We start from the raw sequence: 20507 nt of genomic DNA on the forward strand, positions 1-20507 counted from the left end.
CTCTCTCTCTCTCTCTCTCTCTCTCTCTCTCTCTCTCTCTCCCTACCGCCATCTTTCTCTCTTTCTCCTTCCCCCTCCTCTCCCCTCTCTCTTTTCTTTCTTCTCTTCCTCCTCTCCATGTTGACATTTTCCTATTAATCACTATTCTTTTGGGTCTGGTCATTCAACCAGTTCCAAATTTACTTAACAATATTATTATCCAGCACAAATCTGACCTTTTTGTCTACAAGGATATTATGAAAAACTTTTGTCAAATTACTTAAATCCATGTACCTAAAGCCATGTATCTGATATAGGACATTGGCACTATAATCAAAAGGACCTAGGTTCAAATCCTGCCTCTGATGATAACAGCTGGGGTCCTTGGGCAAGACATCAAACCTCCCTAAACCTCAGTTTCCTCATCTATAACAAGAAGGATTTGGACTAGGTAGCCTCTGACATCATTCCCCTCTTCTAGCAGTCTAGTAACCATATCAAAATAGGAAATTCAATTAGTCTCTTATGACCTATTCTTTTTTTTTCCAAGTAAAGTCAGTTATTAACTATTTATTAAGTATGACAGTTGGAATAGTATCTATAAAATACACCCCTCCAAAAAAAAAACCTTAGAGCACACTACCACAAACAAAAATTTATGAGAAGGATGGACAAATATTTAGAATACAATAATAGTAAAGCACTGTACTGCTGGCCCTTGAAATCATTTTTCTCCTTATATAGTTAGTCTTTTTGTATCATACCTCTGAATTGTCAAGCTTAGCTTTAAGCCCCCGACCTCTATACTAGAGGTTGGCAAACTAAGGCCTAGGAGCCAAATCTGGCCTGCTGCCTCACCCAGGTTTAATTCATGGGACATACAAAAACAGATGATAGGCTGTCTGTGGTCTGTAGTTTGCTGACCCCATAATCCATATGAAGTCCAAATTCTCTCCCTTCCTCTCATTGAGAAGGGAAGCAGATGCAAATTTTCTAACACAAAAAACTAGGCGTGTGACCTTGGGCAAGTCACTTAACCCCAGTTGCCCCTCCAAAAAAGAAAAAAAAAAAGAAAAACCAAAACCTAAATAGCCCAACATGAGGAGGAGAAGGGAAGCAATTTGATAAGGGTTTTATGCATGTGCAAATATTTTCTATTCTTTCTTTTCTCCCATTATATGTAAAGACAATTTTTAACATTGATTTTTTTAAATTTTGAGTTTGAAATTTTCTCTCTCCCTGCTTCACCTCCCCCTCCCTGAGACAGTAAGGAATTTGATATAGGTTATACACGTTCAATCACACAAAACATATTATCGTATTAGTCATGTTGTGAAAGAAGACACCGACCCAAAGAAAAAAATACAGAAAGTGAAAAATAGTATGCTTTTATCTGCATTCAGACTCCACCAGTTCTTCCTCTGAAGGTGGATAGAATTTTTCATCATGAATCCTTTGAAATTATCTTGGATCATTGTATTGCTAAGAAGCATGATATTTTTTGGATAAACCCATGCTGTCTTTTAGTGACCTCTGCTTTCCTTTCTATGTGCTAAAAACCATCTCCAGGGGTGGGGAACTGGCCCTCACTTCAACAAAGCAATCCTTTGATACCTCCCTAATTGATTCACTATCCCACTCACCATATTGGTTTGTCCAAGTCTTATTCATTTCTCCTCACACCTTCCATGGATCCACCTCTTCCCACTTTCTCACTTGAGAACTTTGCCCTATATTTCACTGAAAGCATTGATGCTTCTCACTGAAAGCTACCTCATCACCTCTATACCTCACATCACTCATCTACCTTCCCCCACTATCTCCTCCTTTACTCCTGTCTCAGATGAAAAGATGGCCCTTCTCTTCACCAAGACAACATGCAGTAGTGATCCCATTCCATTCCATAGTCTCCAGCACATTGCCCTCCCATCATCTCCACTCTAACTCATTTTTAATTTCCATCCACTGGTTGGTTCTCTGCTGTCTACAAGCACATTCATTTCTCCCCCATCCTCAGAAAACATTCATTTGATCTGCCCATCTCCTCCCTTTCATAGCTAAATTCTCTAAAGGCAATATACAACTAGTGCCTCTATTTCCTATCCTCTTAGTCTTCTTAACTCTGTACAGTCTTCTCATTGAAGCAAAAGTACTCTCTTTAAAGTTACTGGTGATCTCTTAATTGCCACATCTGATGTCCTTTTCTCAAATCCTCATTGCTCTTGACCTCGTAGCATCCTTCTGCATTGCCGATCACACTTTTTTCCTTGATACAGTCTTCTCTCTGGGTTTTCATGACTCTGGTCTCTTGACTGTCCTACCAGACTTCTCCATCTTCTTAGCTGGGTCTTCATCCAGGTTATGCCCACTAATTTGGGTGTCCTCCATTTAAAGATGTATCACTTATTCTACACCACAGAAATTTTTCAAGAATCAGAGTTGAGCTCACTGACATAAAGCTGAATGAATATCCTCCCCACTTTTGAAGTCAGGACATTTGCCTGTCTCCAGTCCTGTACCACTTTTCTTGGTCCCCATGATTTCTCAGAAATCAGCAACAGCTTGGAGATCACATCTACCAGTTATTTTGTTCCTCTTTAATAGAGATTTCAACCAACAGTCTGATTTCAGTGAAACCATTTAGGTGTTCTCTTAGCATTGATCTTTTAAGTTCAAATATCAGAGATACACACGCATCACTCTTGCAGAGAATTCCCTAAACTGCACACACTCAGGCTGTACACACTCTTCAAACAGCCAGATTTCCATTACTGGTTTTGCCACTGCACATTTTGCAATGCTTTCTAGGTGGGCCAAGATTTAGGAAAGGTTTATCCCACAGAGATTCAAGAGACAGAGCCTGGAGCCCATCCAGACACTTTTGCATCTGGCATGGTAACAGATCTGGAAACCCTACTCACAAATGATTCAGAATACACACACACACACACACACACACACACACACATCTGCAAAAAGCAAAAGAGCAGAATAAAAAATTATTGCCACAGCTCCTGTTTATACTCAAGGGCTTCACCCCTATTTATACGTCAGACACAGAGAGACTGGGAAGAATGTTTTCTTGTCTGGCTCATTGCGAGGGAAAAATTGGTGGTAATTCCTTTTTCATCCATCAGTTTTAGTATAATCTTTATGTACATCAACTAGTCATGAATGTCAGCAGATGTGTTATTTTCTTCAATTACAAAACAATTTCTAATTCATATATATCAAAGAACCTTAGAGGCTCAGTAAACCTCACTCAGTGACTTGACTTACAAAATCTACCTCTTCACTCTTTGACAAAGCCAATCAAGTCCCAAGAAAAAACATTTTCAGAGGTAGCCTGGGAAATATTGGTGTTTAATTCTGAGACTCTGGAATTTTTGTTGTTATTATGTTTGTGTTCTTATTGTTACTAACCACAGAAACTCAAGTAGTCTATCTGTCATGAAAATGATTGCCACTGGACAATCTTCCCTAGTAATGGAGGAAATCATTAGTTCATGAAAAAAAATAGATATGGACCTTCAAGGCCAAATCTTCAAGATTCCTTTTAAGTATGATTCATGTCCTGGCTCCCAAGCAGTACACAGATTCCAAACATGGCCCAAGAAAATGACCCCTTGCCCTGAGGAAAGAGAGGAATGCTTTCTCAGATGTATAACACGGCAAGGCCACATGTTACACTTCCATGAAAGCAAAACAAGAAGGAGAACCCTGAACCACAGCTGCAAGCTTCTTGGAATATTACCTGCCATTCACTTGCTATGCCCTCATAGCCTCATACATGAAATGAGTTTTTGACCAGGCTGAGCAAAGATGCACCAGCATTGAAGGCAGCAGCATGATAGCTACTGGATTTGTGTTGTTATATAGCCCACATCTCTTTATCTTGTCCACAAAGACAACACGAGAGACTGTCAAACATGTTTCCAAGCACTGGATAAAAAGTCAGAAAAACTGGGTTCTAATCCCTGTTCTGCTACTTGCCACCTGCATGGCATTGTAATGTTAATGGAATAGGAAGATCTTCCCTGTACATTAATAGGACTATGTGACCACGGGTCCCCTTTTCCCATGGAACCTTGGAACAGGAACCATATTCCCAAATCTAAAAGTACACAGGGATTTCAATCACGGATGTCTTGCTGCAATCATAACTGTGATAAATCCTGAGTCACATAGAATCCACTGAGGGAGGAACTTGTCTAAGGAAGAGCTTGCTTAGGGAGGCTTGCTTACAGGGAGGCTTTCATACCTTTTGGTACAAAGCTAATTAGGCACTGATTCATAAGGGTTGTGGTACCCTCTGGCTCTGAGTCTGTTAGTTGAAAACTATATATACTGGGAGGTTGGTATTTTACTTAGGGGGCTCTCTCATGAGAAGGACCTTCCTTTTGATTCCCTGGACAGGACTCTGAGTAGCTGTTTGTTAAGAGCCCCCCTGACCCCGACTACTCAGATGTTGGTCGTTTCCCTATCTGGTGGTGGATGTCGGTGATTGTATTATTCTGTTTAGACAGTTGGAGCTCTGTCTATTCGATTCTTTCTTGGATACTCACTTCCTTCTACTTATCTGTCTGTTAATTAAAGTAAGATGTTAACCCCTTGAAAGCTGTCTTTCAAAAGAACCTGTGCTAGCAGGCCATCCTGGGTGTGCTAGGGTGCTTGCTAATACAGACATTCACTAACCATCCCTTTGATAATTTAGTATGCAAAGATTACATTCTTCCTCTTTTTGAAAATAAAGACACAAGTTCAAGTCCAGTCTCAGACATTTACTCCCTGTGTGACTCTGGGTAAGTCATTTAGCTTCTGTCTGCCTCAGGTTCCTCATCTTTAAAATGGGTATAATAAAAGCACCTACCTCCCAGATTTGTTGTGAAGATAAAATGAAACACTTGTAAAGTGCTTTGCAAAGGCATAAATGCCTATATAAATTCTATTTTCTTCAACCAATTGAAAAATCACAGACTTGCCCCCAACTTTTTAATGTCAGTAAAAATCCCTAGCACAAAGATCATTTCTGACTTTTCTCTTTTCACAAATTCTTCCCATACCCCAGATCACTACATAGGAACATAATTTAAAACAAGATGGAACCTTAGAGACTATTGATTCCAACCCTCATGTTTTACACATGAGAAGACTTAGGTCCTGAGAGGATAAGTGACTTGAGGTGTTTGAGGCAGAATTCAACTCCAAGGCTAAAATTTTATCTGCTGTATTATGTTGTCTCTTCTATTGTTGTTGTTCAGTTGTGTCCAAATCTTTGTGACCCTGTGGACCACATTATCCATGAGGTTTTCTTTTTTCTTTTTTGGAGAGGGAAAAGCTGGGCAGTTGGGGTTAAGTGACTTGTCCAGGGTCACGTGGTTAGTTTTTGTGTTAAGTGTCTGAGGCCAGATTTGAACTCAGGTCCTCCTGACTCCAGGGCTGGTGCTCTATTCACTGTGCCACCTTGCCACCCTCCATGAGGTTTTCTCGGCAAAGATAGTGGAGTGGTTTGCCATTTCCTTCTCTGGTGGATTAAGACAAACAGAGGTTAAGTGACTTGCCCAGGACCATGCAGTTAGTAAATGTCTGAGGCCAAATTTGAACTCAGGTCTGCTAGATTCCAGGCCCAGCGCTCTATCCCCTAGCTGCCTCTTCAATTAGCTAACACTTATACATTGAGCACTTTACTTTGGGATTCTTCATGATCCCTAGTACACAAATTACCTAGAAGCAAAAAAAAAGGAGACCATAAGGATGCATGGCCATCAAACTATGTTCTTCCTTCAAATATTTCTAACTTTTATAATTTTTAAAGACCATCATCAGGTATCAAGCTCTCTATCATATCCTTAAGAGACCATACAAATTACCAATAACTCCATATCCATTAAATTATAGTTTCATTTGTGGGAATACCTGGCATAAATAGCTATATGATTCCCATGTCTAAGACAAAACTGGCATTTTGCCATAAATTCTTTTCACCTGGGCAACAGGGTCACTTGTTCTTCCCAATTGCAGTAGTTCTAGATTTCTGTGCTTTTGTCTGGCCCATTTTATGATTTCTTGGTGACAATTTCAATCCTTTCTCTGCCTTTCTAATTTATCAGTAAGGTGCTTGGTCAAGTACATATATGTGTGTGTTTGTGTATACATATATATGTGCATGTATATGTATATATGCATATATACACATATATATTATATATCTATTAATATATACTTTGTCAAATATATATTAAGCCTACCAAATGATCCAAATGATAAGCCAAATGCCTTGCTAATCAAACCTTGAGTTCATTGTTGACCTAAAAATTTTCTCCTTAAAAAACCTTGAACATGCTTCTTTCTAGACTAAACTATCATTTAACTTCGGTAATGCATTTATGTATTTAATTAACAGCCTCTTCTCATGTCTTAATGCCTCCATGAAGGTCATGCTGTCCCTTTCCTCTATATATTCAAAGTTTAGCTTTGAATCATGGGCAATTCCCAAACAATGAACTTCAGTCTGTCTGTAGTGGTACTACCCAGGCAAGCATGGTCAGTCTCCCTGATTAGTTGCAGGACTGTGTCTCAAAGGCTAACTCACACTGGCCAAGTAAAGATAATATTTTCCCCTACTGTCCCTTGATAAAAGGTGGGGACGCTATAGAAGCATCTGACAGAAGGGAAACCCTCCTATGTGAGGGATAATTATCTTCAGGTGCTATTTTTGCTGTAGTCCTTGTGACTGTTTCTCCAACCTGCTCCCCACCTTTCATCTTTCAGATCATTGGGAGGAAGGAAGAAGACCCTATTATTACCAGTGAATTTATCACTGTCTGTCACAGTGATACCCCACTCTGGACAATCTTCCCCAAAGAATGTATATTGAACTCAGAATAACTTGGCATCCCTGCTCAGAACTCCTCTTGAATTTATTCTGTTTCTTAGTTCTGAATTAGCATAGGACTTAATCATGGATCACATAGCACTGCCAAGAAAACAAGACATCACATGAGCTCCTGGAAAACAGCAGCCAGAGGCACATGTCACATCAGGGAAGATAGTAGAAAACTCTGTACCACCACAGCTAAGCCAGTAGAAGCTTCTTAGAGCCTTCTCTTCTTCTCCATCATAATATACTACAGTAAGATTCACACCAGGGTCAGACCAGTCTGGCCAAGATTCACCAGCACCAAAGGCAACATGAAGCTGGCTTAAACATCTACTGAATCTGGGTGAAATTCCTGGTACTTATCTCCAGTACATAACCTTAGCTTAGCTGAGTTCACCAGTGACACAAATTAAAATCCCGAGAGACCGAGTTTCTGGGTAATTAATGATCAATTTGTTAATTAGGGTAACTGGGAATCAATAAGTTGATGGTCAGTGGTTTCTCTTAGTAACCAAAGACCCCAAGGGAGCCCCTGAGAAGTTTTAAATACCTTCGGAAAGGTAATTCCCCTGACAAGTGAAAATCAACCTAATTAGTAGGCATTTAATGAAAAGGTGTGCTAAAAGTTTTCAACTCCTCCTACTGAGAATGTGGCTTAATCATGAGACTTAACAGCCTCCAGCAATCTGGACAGGGGAAGTCATCTCCATCTGGAGTTTTCTGGCTAGGTTTCTCCTTCATGAGCTGGGTCACCCTAAAGTCTTGTAGAGAGTTATGGAAAAGGGGTTCCTTCCCTCAGGTCAAGGGTTCACCGAGACTGGATTTTGTTTATATTCTAAATAGAAATTAGGTCTCCTAGTTGGGTAGGGTCCCATGTGTTTCTTGAGGGTTAGGAGCAATCTCATCAATCAGCCATGCCCTTCAGAGGCTGACTGACCTTAACAGGAATTAGGCCTTTACAGAAAATAGAAGGAAAAAGGGTGGATCACAATAATTAGTTATTAATATAATAGTATAATATTAATTCTCTCACCTGTCCCTGTATTCACTGCTAACACTAATACTTACCTTTCATAAACAACTTCAGCTGTGTTCCTCTATTCCATGATCATTGTTCATGTTCCTTTCCAGCAAGGGGTCCCAGCTGAGCTCCCTCATTCCAGACTTGATAGCTAACTTCATCATTTCAGATAGCTGTGAGAAATACATCTTTCTTTTCCTTCTGATTTCAACATATGTCTGCTCAGTACATTGTGTCCCAGTAGTTAAAACTATTCCCCAAGACTGTACACTGGGTACATCTACATCATGTATGAGCTGAAGACCAGTTAGTAATAAAGATTTTGGTATTTTTAAAGCTCCATCTCCCTCACTGTTTAATCTTATTCCTCTTGGTGCATTATAGATGTTGCCCAAAACTTTGTCTTTGACTCTTTTTTTTTCCTCTCTGCTTTTTTAAACATTGGAAATCTAATCCTTTTCCATGGCTTCAGCTATCTCAAATCTCTGTCTTCAGCTTTCATTTTTGTCCTGAACTCCAGCCTCATATCTCCAATGATTTGAAGTCCCATAAGCACCTTAAATTTATATATTAATTTTAAACATTCATTTTTAAAAATTTTGAGTTTCACATTTTCTTGATCCTCTTCCATTGAGAAAGCAAGTCATATGACATCAATTACACATGTGAACTCAAGGAAAGCATATTTCCATAATAGCTATGTCGCAAAAAAAAAAAAAAAAAAGCAAATGAAGAAAAAGAAGGAAAGTAAAAAACTATGCTTCGATCTGCACTGAGTTCATCATTTCTCTTTTTGGAAGTAGATAGCATTTTTTATTATGGGTCTTGTAGAAATGTCTTAGATCGTTGTCTTGATCAAAGTAGTAATCTTTCACAGTTGATTAAATACTGTTGTTAATATGTACAGTGTTTTCCTCATTCTGTTAACTTCACTTTGCATAAGTTCATATGTCTTCTCAGTTTTTTCTGAAATGAAATTACTCATCATTTCTTTTTTTTAAATTTTATTTATTTGTTTATTTAAATAAATTTGTTTGTTTCCTTTTAGTATACAGGATTCAATTCCACAGTTCCTTGAGTTTCACATTTTGTCCCTCTCTCTCTCCTCCCCCCATGGCGGCATATGGTCAAGTATAGGATCTGTAAATACTTTCACATTATACATTAGTCAGGTTATAAGGATGGATTGTACCAGCTGGGATGAAAAATGGTAAAGAGGACATAAAACCAAATAAGAGAAGGAAAAAGATCAAGTATTTTGCTTCCACCTGGATATAAACTTAGTTCTTTCTCTGGATGCACATATTTCTCTCCATCATGAGTCTTTTGGGATTAACTTATATCACTACATTGCTGAGAAGAGTCCAGTCTATCAAAGTTGGTCATCACACATACATTGTGTCTGTAATTGTGTACAAATTTCTCCTGGTTCTACTCTTCTCACTCAGCATCAGTTTGTATAAGCCTCTCCAGGTAAATATGAAGTCCATCTGCTCCTCGTTTCTTATAGCACAATAGTATTCTATAACATGCATATACCATAACTTGTTCAGCCATTCCCCAATTGATGGGCACCCCCTTAATTTCCAATTCTTTGCTACCACAAAAAGAGCTGCTATAAAAATTTTTGTACATATGGGTCTTTCTCCCATTTCTATGATCTCTTTGGGATATAACCCTAGGAGTGATATTGCTGGATCAAAGGGTATGAAAGTATTTATAGCCCTTTGGGCATAATTCCAGATTGCTCTCCAGAAAGGCTGGATCAGTTCACAACTCCACCAGCAATGCATTAGTTCCAATTTGCCCACATCCTCTCCAGCATTTGTCATCTTCCTGCTTTGTCATCTTAGCCAATCTGACTGGTGAGACATGGTACCTCAGAGTTGTTTTGATTTGCATTTCTCTAATCAATAGTGAATTAGAGCATTTCTTCATGTGCTTATAGATAGCTTTAATTTCTTTCTCTGAAAACTGCCTGTTCATATCCTTTCTCCATTTATCAATTGGGGAATGACTTGTATTCTTATAAATTTGACTCAATTCTCTGTATATTTTAGAAATGAGTCCTTTGTCAGAGACATAGGTTGTAAAGATTCTTTCCCAATTTCCCACCTCCCTCTTAATCTTGGTTACATTGGCTTTGTTTGTACAGAAGCTTTTCAATTTCATGTAGTCAAAATTATCCATTTTACATTTTATAATGTTCTCTAATTCTTGTTTAGTCATAAAGTCTTTCCCTCTCCACAAGTCTGATAGGTAAACTATTCCTTGTTTTAGGAGACTGCTTACAGTATCAACCTTTATACCTAGATCATGCACCCATTTAGACATTATTTTGGTATATGGTGTTAGATAATGGTCTATGCCCAGTTTCTGCCATACTATATTCCAGTTTTCCCAGCAGATTTTGTCAAATAGTGAGTTCTTATCCCAAAAACCAGGGTCTGGGGGTTTATCAAACAATAGAGTACTATAGTCATTGACTTCTGAATCTTGTGTGCCTAATCTATTCCATTGATCCACTCCTCTATTCCTCAGCCAGTACCAAGTAGTTTTGATGACTGCTGCTTTATAATACAGATTGAAATCTGGTATAGCTACTCCACCTTCCCTAACATTTCTTTTCATTAATTCCCTTGATATTCTGGACCATTTATTCTTCCAAATGAATTTTGTTAACTATTTTTTCTAGCTCTATAAAGTAGTTTTTTGGTAAATTAATTGGTATGGCACTAAATATATAATTTAATTTAGGTAAAATTGTCATTTTTATTATGTTAGCTCGACCCAGCCACGAGCAATTGATATTTTTCCAATTAGTTAGATCTGACTTTATTTGTGTGAAAAGTGTTTTGTAGTTATGGTCATATAGGTCCTGGGCTTGTTTTGGCAGGTAGATTCCCAAATATTTTATAATGTCTACAGTAACTTTAAATGGGATTTCTCTTTCTATCTCTTGCAGTTGAATTTCATTGGAAATATATAGGAATGCCGAGGATTTATGTGGGTTTATTTTATATCCTGCAACTTTGCCAAATTTATTAATTGTCTCAAGTAGTTTTTAACTTGATTCTCTAGGATTCTCTAAGTATATCATCATATCATCTGCAAAGAGTGATAGCTTGGTCTCTTCTTTGCCTAATTTGATTCCTTTGATTTCTTTTTCTTCTCTAATTGCTACTGCTAACATTTCTAGTACCAGATTGAATAAGAGGGGTGATAGTGGACACCCTTGTTTCACCCCTGATCTTATGGGAAATGCTTCTAGCTTCTCCCCATTACATATAATACTTGATGATGGCTTTAAATAGATGCTACCTATTATTTTAAAGAAGGCTCCTTTTATTCCTATACTTTCTAATGTTTTTAATAGAAATGGATGTTGTATTTTGTCAAAAGCCTTTTCTGCATCTATTGAGATGATCATTTGGTTTCTGCTAGTTTTATTGTTGATATGATCAATTATACTGATGGTTTTCCTCATATTAAACCATCCTTGCATTCCTGGAATAAATCCTACCTGATCAAAGTGTATTATTCTTGAGATAAGTTGCTGTAGTCTTTTTGCTAGTATTTTATTTAGATTTTTTGCATCTATATTCATGAGGGAGATTGTTCTATAATTTTCTTTCTCTGTTTTATCTCTTCCTGATTTAGGTATCAGTACCATATTTGTGTCATAAAAAGAATTTGGTAGGACTCCTTCTTCACTAATTTTCCCAGATAGTTTGTAGAGTGTTGGAATCAATTGTTCTTTAAATGTTTGATAGAATTGACTAGTGAATCTGTCTGGCCCTGGAGATTTTTTCCTAGGGAGTTGACTGATGGCTTGTTCAATTTCTTTTTCTGAGATGGGATTATTTAAGTAATTTACTTCCTTTTCAGTTAATCTGGGTAACTTGTATGTTTGTAAATATTCATCCATTTCCCTAAGATTGTCAAATTTATGTCCATACAATTGGGAAAAATAATTCCTAATTATTGTTTTGATTTCCTCTTCATTGGAGGTAGATTCACCCTTTTTATTTTTGATACTCATAATTTGGTTTTCTTCTTTCTTTTTTTATCATATTGACTAAGGGTCTATCAATTTTGTTGGTTTTTTTCATAAAACCAGCTCTTGGTTTTATTTATTAATTCAATAGTTTTCTTAATTTCAATTTTATTAATCTCTCCTTTGGTTTTCAATATTTCTAATTTAGTATTTAATTGGGGATTTTGAATTTGTTCTTTTTCTAGGTTTTTTAATTGCATGCCCAATTCATTGAGCTCCCTTTTCTCTAATTTAATCATGTATACACTCAGGGATATAAAACTTCCCCTAAGAACTGCCTTTAATGTATTCCACAGATTTTGGTATGTTGTCTCATTATTATCATTCTCTTGAATGAAATTACTGATTGTTTCTATAATTTCTTGTTTGACCCACTCATTCTTTAGGATTAAATTGTTTAATTCCAATTAGTTTTCAGTCTGTCTTTCCCTAGCCCTTTATTGCATATAATTTTTATTGCATCATGATGTGAAAAGGATGCATTTAATATTTCTGCCTTACTGCATAGAATTGTGAGGTTTTTATGCCCTAGGACATGGTCAGTTTTTTAGTATGTTCCATGAACCACTGAGAAGAAAGTATATTCCTTTTTATCCCCATTCAGTTTTCTCCAGAGATCTATCATACCTATCCTCTCTAAAATCCTGTTCACCTCCTTAACTTTTTTCTTGTTTATTTTGAGGTTGGATTTATCAAGTTCAGAGAGGGGGAGATTAAGGTCTCCCACTAGTATAGTTTTGCTGTCTATTTCTTCCTCTAATTCCTTGACCTTCTTCTCTAGGAATTTGGATGCTACACCACTTGGTGCATATATGTTAAGTAATGATATTGATTCATTATCGATGGTGCCTTCTAACAGGATATAGTTTCCCTCCTTATCTCTTTTAATTAGGTCAATTTTTGCTTTTGCTTTATCTGAGATAAGGATTGCTACCCCTGCTTTTTTTACTTTAGCTGAGGCATGATATATTTTACTCCAACCTTTTACCTTTACCTTGTGTGTATCCCTCTGTTTCAGATGTATTTCTTGTAAATGGCATATTGTAAGATTATGATTTCTAATCCATTCTGCTATCCGTCTCCATTTTATGGGAGAGTTCATTCCATTCACATTTACAGTTATGATTGTTATCTGTTTCTTTCCCTCCATCCTATTCCCGCCCCTGTTAATGTTCATATTTTCCCTCCCTTCTCCCCCCTTAATAGTTTTCCTTTTGACCACCACCTCCCTCAGTGTTCCCTTATTAGCCCCCCTCCCTTTTCCTCCCCTTTCCCCTTACTACTTCCCTCCCTAAAAACCACTCCCACCCCCCTTTCGTAACCCTTTCCCCCTCCTACTGCCTGTAGGATATTTTTATACTTAATAAAGTATATTATTTCTTCTTCGCACCAAGAGTGACAGGAACAAATCTTATGAGAAGCTCCTCTCCCTCCCCTCTTTCCCTCTAAAATGATATTTTTTGCGTTTCTTCTCCATAGAGTCCTATGCATAACTGGTTGTTATTCCCTCCTTGTACCAGAACCAATGAGGGAAAAGCTCATATGCTTCCCAACTCCCTCCCTTTTTTTTCTCTGCTATACAGTTTTTATGCCTCTATGTGTGGCATAATTTACCCCTTTTCCACTTTATCCATTCCCTTTCTTCCATTGCAGTCCCTTTGTAGCCCTTAATAATATTTTTTAAATCATCATTTTGTGTATTTTATACTCATACCCTCTACTTGTCTATTACCAGTTTGCTCTTATCAAATAGCAGGGTGTGTGTGTGTGTTCTCCTTGTTTACCTTTCTAAGTCACTGTTGCATCTCGTAATTGGAGGTTGAATTTTCCATTGAGTTCTGGCTTTTTTATCAAGAAGGTCTGGACTCTGTTATATCGTTGAATGACCATCTCTTTGCCTGAAAGAATATGCTCAGTCTCGCTGGGTATGTGATCCTTGGTTGTAACCCAAGCTCTTTTGCCTTCTGGAAAATTGTATTCCACTGCCTCTGATCTTTCAGTGTAGAGGCTCCCAAATCCTGTGCAATCCTCGCTGTGGAACCTCCATATTTGAATTGTTTCTTTCTGGCCGCTTGAAGTGTTTTCTCTTTTATCTGGTAGTTCTGGAGTTTGGCCACAACATTTAGAGGACTTTTCTGTTTGGGATCTCTTTCAGGAGGTGTCCAGTGGATTCTCTCGATTTCTATTTTACCCTCAGGTTCTAGTATCTCAGGGCAGTTTTCCTTAACGAGCTCTTGGAGAATGTTGTCCAGGCTCATTTTTTCATCATAGTTTTCTGGTAGGCCTATGATTCTCACATTATCTCTCCTGGATCTGTTTTCCAGGTCAGTTATTTTTTCTTGGAGGTATTTTATCTCTTTTTCTAATTTTTCATTCTTGTTGTTTTGCTTGACTAATTCTTGGTTCCTCATAGAGTTATCTGTTTCCATTTGGTTAATTCTAGTTTTTAGCAAATCGTTTTCCTTGGTTAATTTTTGGAGCTCCTTTTCCATATCATACACTTTTCTTTTTAGAGAGATGTTTTCCTCATTATAATGTTTTTCTAATTCTGCTATTCTGGTTTTGAGAGAATTATTCATTTTGTCTTCTGTCTCTCTCATTTTGTTTTCAAAGTTCCTTTTGATCTCATCTAGGAGAGCCTTCTGTGCTTGGGACCCATTCCCTGTTGAAGTTTCAGCTTTGGGTGTGGAGTCCACATTGTCTCCCTCTGAGGTTGGTTCCTCCCTCTGAGGATAGTAGGACTCCAGAGTCTTTGTCTTTGTAGTCTGCCTTCTACCCATTTTGAGGCCCATCTAGGATCCCAAGCCTTTACTATAGAGGGTTTTGCCCTGGGGCAAGAGTTACTATGTTTTCAGGGTCAGAGGCGGGGATTGGAGCAAGTGAGGTTCACTCTATCTTCCTGGACTTTGGAGGTCCTGAAAGGGGCTTTTTTTTTTTTATTTCTGGGCAATGAAGTGGTAGCCCCAGGAGTGTTTGCTTTCCAGTACAGGGGCCCCTGTATTTGCTTCTTACCTTGCTCTTTCCAGTCCCAGCCGTTTGGTGATAGGCCCTTGTGGTTGGTGGGAAGACTTCCCCATCATTTCTTATAGCAAAATAGTATTCCATCATAATCATATACCTCAGTTTGTTCAGCTTTTCTGCAGTTAATGGGCATCCTCCCAATTTCCAATTCTTTGCAACCACAAAGAGAACTGCTATGAATATTTTTGTGTATATATAGTTCCTTTTCTCATTTCTTTGATCTTCTTGGGATATAGACCTGGTAGTTATTTTGCAGGGTCAAAGTAAATGCACATTTTTAGAAATCTTTGGGCATAGTTCCAAATTGTTTCCCAGAATGGTTAGACCAGTAGTGTACCTATTTTTCCACACCCCTTCCAGCATTTATCGTTCTTTTCTGTCACGTTAGCCAATCTGATAGATATGAGGTGGTACCTCAGAGTTGTTTTAATTTGCTTTTCTCTAGCTAATACTAGAGGTAGTTAAGAGGCTCAGTGATAAGAGTGTTGGCCTTAGAAGGAGGAAGACTTAAGTTCAGACACTTACTAGCTGTGTGTCACTTAACCTCTGTTTGCCTTAATCTACCAGAAAAGGAAATGGCAAAACCTACATTTTTACCAAGAAAACCCCATGGACAGTGTGGTCCTTGGGGTCATGAAGAGTTAGATATGACTGAATGACTGAATAACAATAATCAGTAGTGATTTAGAGTATTTTTCATGTGACTATTGATAGCTTTAATTTCATCATCAGCAAACTGCCTGTTCATATCCTTTGATCATTTATCTATGGGGGAATGGATCTTATTTTTATAAATTTTTCTCAGTTCCTATATATTTGAGAAATGAGGCTTTTATCAGAGACACTTGCTATAAATTTTTTTCTCATTTTCCTTCTAATTTTGGCTACACTGGTTTGGTTTCTGCAAAATATTTTTACTTTTATGTAATCAAAATGATCTATTCTTGTGTTCCTATCACTGATTTTGTCATAAATTTTTCCCTTATCCATAGATCTGAGAGGTAAATTTTTCCATGCCACCTTAATTTTCTGATGATATCACCCTTTATTCCTAAATCATTTACCCATTTTGACCTTATTTTGGTATATGGTATAAGATGTTGGTCTATGTGCCAACTTTATGCCAAACTTCTTACCATTTTCCCCAGCAATTTTTGTCAAATGGTGAATTCTTGCCCCAAAAGTGTACCTCAAATTTATCTTGTGGTAAACTGAAATTACCAACTTTCCTCTTAAACTGCCCTTTTACTCTAACTTCTTTATTTTTATTTTATTCTCCCAGTCATGCAGGCTCAAAACTTCAGGATTTTTTTTCCTAAATATATATAGTTTCCCCTCCTTCCTTGAATCCTTGAATATCTCAGGTCACTCTCCTATGTGCTTAATCATTCTCTGAGGTGGGGTGGTTCTTTGTATTCTTGTCTCTTTCCCTCAGCTAAATTCCAGGCTCTTTAAGGGCAGGTACTGGTTTTGTTTTTTTTAATCCTCAGTGCCTTAAATAATGCCTTCCAATACAATAAGAACTCTGTTATTGAATATCTTAAATGCTTATTGAATTAAAGCTTTGTTGAATGAATAGTTAGTGATATTAGCAAAAGACATTTTAGGGACAAAGAATGGCACAACCAAAGAATAAAGTACAGATCTGTCCAGGGGGCAGTGAATAAGCTAGTGTGATTGGAGTCTAACAGACAAAATGGAGAATGGTGTCAGGAAAAGCTGTGAAAGAATGGTAGTACCCAACTATAGAGAACCTTGAATGTTAGGCTGACTGAAGGTGAATATTATGTTACGTCATGGCTTGAACACTGGCAAATTCATGGTCACAGAAGCCTTTTTGATGAGCTGCTTCATGACACTGTGAGACAAACCTTCCAAGAATCATCATGTATTGTTAACTCTCACAATGGTGTTGCTAGAATGGTATAGCAGCAAGCACCCCAGTGTCCCCAGGGTGGCTGCCAACACAGATTCTCATATCTGCTTTGTTAAAGGAAAGCAACTCAAAATTGGTTAACAAGCTTACTTTAATCAGTCAAATATGTATCGTTTACCTAGTTCAGGGGAAAAAGGTCAGTACTCTGAACTTCAGAGTATACAGATAGAATTATCAAGACAGAGAAACAGATCAAGTAGACAGGTTTCCAAATTGTCCAACCATTACATCCATACCAAATCAACATCTGGGTTTTTCAAAGCCGGGGGGCTCTCAACAATGGCTTCCCAGAGTCTCATCTGACCAAATCACAAAACACTTCTCAAAGTGAGCCCCAAAGCAAAGCCTCACATCAGGGATTATATAGCCTTCTCCTGGGTCAGAGAATGTAACCACCCTCTTGACCCACTGCCCAATCACACAGCATCAAGATGTAGGCATTCCTGAAAACAAAGCTTCCTGCCACAGGCTCCATGTGACCACATTCAGCCTATTAGGAGGCAGAGTATATTTCAAATCAAGGAAGGTTCTCAGAGTCTCTTAAGCCTATCAAAGTGCCTAAGGGCAGGGAAGATCTTTAAATTTTCATTTCCATTACAAATGGTTGGTATGAACTGTGATGAACATAAAAGGTGGTAGGCCATTACCACTTTTCTACATTAGCCATTGATCTTCTTGTTTACAGAAACTGTGGTATGGTAGATAGATCACCAAATTCAGAGTTGAGAAGACCCAGCTTTAAATCCTACCTCTTAAACATATTTTCTGAGCAATTCACTTAATCTTTCAGTTACCCAAACAAATCTCTAAAACTATACATTGCACAGCAGGTGCCATTTGCATTGTAGGGGGAATTTCCTTACTGAGAATTTCCTATGCCAGTAAAAAAAAAAACCTTTAATTTGATTAAACAAGTGTTTGCTAAGCACTAAGAATAGAAAGACAAAAAAAAAAGTTCCTGACCTCAATAAACTTACATTCTACAAAAGTTCAGTTAATAACCCTGCACTCCTACAGAAAAAAAATAAATTAGGACTCCCCTTCAAATCGTTGAGATCCTACAATCTGTAATGTTAAAATGGAAACAGGTCAGAGCTGTCCCCATATCCAGAGAACTGAAGCAGGGCTGCTAAGGAGGCCTAGTTTCATTCTACCCATTTCACATATCCATGTTTGATGACAAAACTTAAGAACTTTTGGATCACATCTCCACACCTCTAATAAAGTCGCCCAAGAGGAGCTACTAACTCTCTACCAGGCTATGCTGTGGAAGTCTGTGCACATATGCACCCTGACACAAAACCACACAAATTCTCTCATAACTACAGCCCAGGTCTTTTGATTTGGCCCTGTTTTCTGAAGCTTTCAGAGTTACTAGATCTACACTATAGTCACCATAAACCCTACTTTACTAGTGGGTGGGGGAAGAAAGGGGCTTCTAAGAATATAGCATTGTAGATACCAAAGGAGGAGAGTTCCGAGAAGGGTGTGTGAGTTGGCCATATAATACTCTTCAAAGAGGTCAAGGAGTATGATGATATGTGAGGAAGAAACCCACTGGATTGGGAATTAAGAGGTCACTATTGACTTCTGCAATAGCAGGTAGCCAGATGGCACAGTGGATACAGCCCCAGGCCTGGAGTCAGGAAGAGTCATCTTCCTGAGTTCAGATCTGCCTCGGACATTTACTAATTCTGTGACCTTGGCCAAGTCACTCAACCCTGTGTGCCTGAGTTTCCTCATCTGCAAAATGAACTGGAGAAGGAAATGGCAAACCAGTTCAGTATCTTTGCTAAGAAAAATCCCTGATCAGCTTATGAAGAATCGGACATGACTGTAAACAATTGAACAACAATGTTGACTTCTGCTTTCACCACTCAATTTAAACTATTCTTTTTTTTATTTTTTTAAAGCAGTCAGGGTTAAGTAACTTGCTCAAGGTTATACGGCCAGTTATTTCTGGGTGTGGTGCTGAGTATCTGAGCCCGGGATTTGATCCCCAGGTCATCCCGACCCTGGGGCCAGTGCTCTTACTTGCTGAGCCACCTGGCTGCCCCTAAGCAATTGGGGTTAAGTAACTTGCTCAAGGTTACACAGCCAGGTGTTTCTGGTTGGGTGCTAAGTGTCTGAGCCCAGATTCGATCCCCAGGTCATCCCAACACTGGAGCCCATGCTCTGACTCACTGTGCTACCTGGCTTCCCCTAAACTATGCTTTAGAAAATAGATTGAAAGAGGTTGAGGAGTAAGTATATGTATAACTGTGATATAGAAATGAGTAGAAGTATCTGATATAGTTGTGGAGTCAGTGAAAATGATGATAATAAAATGTTGCATTTACATAGCACTTTTTTGGGGGGCAGGGAAATCAAACCTGTAATTTTATTGGTATAAAGAACTAACTCCTGGGAAAGAAACTACCAATTCAGATTGGCACCTGTCTGTAATTTAGCATTTTAGTTGTCTGTTGTTCTCAGAGGTGAAGTGATTTTCCCCCAAGTCACAAAAACCATCTGTATTGGAGATACTTGGAACTCAAGCTTTCTAAGGCCCTCTTTCTCTCTTAACAGAGATAAATCTCAGGGAGTCTGTGAATTAGGATGAGGGAAAAAACCCATCTGTAAAATGTGAGGCTAAAATGAGCTAATACTGGAAAGTTCTTTGCAGGCCTTAAAAGCATTTTATAAAATAACCATTTATTATGAAAAAGATAATTTCCTATTTATTTTCTTCTCACAGACTGCTTTCTTCTTAGAGAGGCCTCATCACCTCAGAGAAGGCTTAGTGACACATAATAAATTTAGGACTCAAAACCCCAATTATGCCTCTTAACAGTAACACTTGAACAAGGGAAAAAGAGACATGACTTGGACTCTCATCATTGCTTTGCATAGAACAGCCATATCCTGTATTCTTGAATCACTTTTGTTCAGACCCTTGCACCCTCTAGTCTGAACTACTTCCAGCTTCCTCCCAACTGGTCTTTCCACCTCATGCTGCCATGGTTATCTTCATAAAAATGACCTCAGGAAGCCAGCATCACAGAATCACAGTACTCCTGGGTTGGAAGGCATGTCACCAAATCCAACTCATAGGTGAACAGGGATTCCTATGAGGCATTCACTGAGCTTCCATATATTGTTGTTCAGTCATTTTTAAGTCCTGTCCAACTCTTCATGACCCTGTTTGGGGTTTTCTTGGCAAAGATACTGGAATGGTTTGTCATTTCCTTCTCCAGCTCATTTTGCAGCTGAGGAAACTGAGGCAAACTGGGTTAAGTGACTTATCCAGGGTCACACAGCTAGAAAGTATCTGAGACAGGATTTGAACTCAGAAAGAGGAGTCTTTCTGACTCTAGTCCCTACACTCTATCTCCTGCCCCACCTAGCTGCAGCTTCTATACACAGACAGCCAAAGAAGAAAGACTACTTCCTCTCGTAGCCCATGTCACTTCAAGACAGCTCCTTTCCAATAGGTTGGATTTCTGAGGTAGAAGTCAATGTAAGTTCATTTGAATTTCAGTCTCATCTTCACCAGTTAAACTGGATTGTCCGCAGTATTGATTTCAGAGAACAAATTCTGCAGCATTTGAACACACATCTAAAAAATCAGTAG

At 38.3% G+C, this 20507-nt stretch overlaps 1 protein-coding gene across 12 annotated transcripts in view; it reads left to right on the forward strand.

The window, feature by feature from the left end:
- The window catches only part of PALM2AKAP2 (PALM2 and AKAP2 fusion), a 577025-nt gene that overhangs the window by 268183 nt on the left and 288335 nt on the right, over positions 1-20507 (forward strand). The gene's annotated exons all lie outside the window — the stretch shown is intronic.

Source organism: Petaurus breviceps, unplaced genomic scaffold (assembly GCF_028583685.1).
Source record: "Petaurus breviceps papuanus isolate PSGF00001 unplaced genomic scaffold, PetGlider_PUasm1.0 90062, whole genome shotgun sequence".
NCBI lineage: Eukaryota > Metazoa > Chordata > Mammalia > Diprotodontia > Petauridae > Petaurus > Petaurus breviceps.